Genomic DNA, 591 nt, shown 5'->3' on the forward strand with positions numbered 1-591 from the left:
AGGGGGAGGGGGGGCTAAGCTATAATTTATTTTGACGCGGTTTATGTCTGTATAAATATTTGTTTTTCATTTATCTTCATCATTTAAGGAGAAGGTACTTTTATTTTTTTTTGCTTTTTCACAAAAGGACGTATAGAAAAATACTTTCAGCATCCTGTGTGCGGTCCGCCTAGTTTCCCATTCCTGTTGTTGCTGCTGCTTGTTGTTGTTGATGTTGTTGTTGGTGGTGGTTTAGGGTTATTTCTATGGGGTGTGAAGTGCTGTAGCCTAGTTTTCTCCTCCGCTCTGCCCCAGCGCTGCCGGACCTTCCTTGGCGAACACACACGCGTGTGTGTGTCCGTACCGTCGGGGATGCCGAGAGACGCACCGGCTGCTCTCTCGCATTTACCCGCCGGTCATATATCGCGGTATAGGGACAAGGGAATGACCGGTTCAACGCGCTTCGTTTCGAAGCGGGGGAGGTTGCGGGCAGTAGAGACCCGCATCTAAACGCCTCCACCCGCCCCCGCTGAGAGCCCACCGGAGAATCAGGTTTTTTCTTTTATGATCCGTCTCATCCCTGGCTCCTTCCTCACCTTCCTCTCCCTCCCC

Source organism: Calidris pugnax, unplaced genomic scaffold (assembly GCF_001431845.1).
Source record: "Calidris pugnax isolate Ruff unplaced genomic scaffold, ASM143184v1 scaffold277, whole genome shotgun sequence".
NCBI lineage: Eukaryota > Metazoa > Chordata > Aves > Charadriiformes > Scolopacidae > Calidris > Calidris pugnax.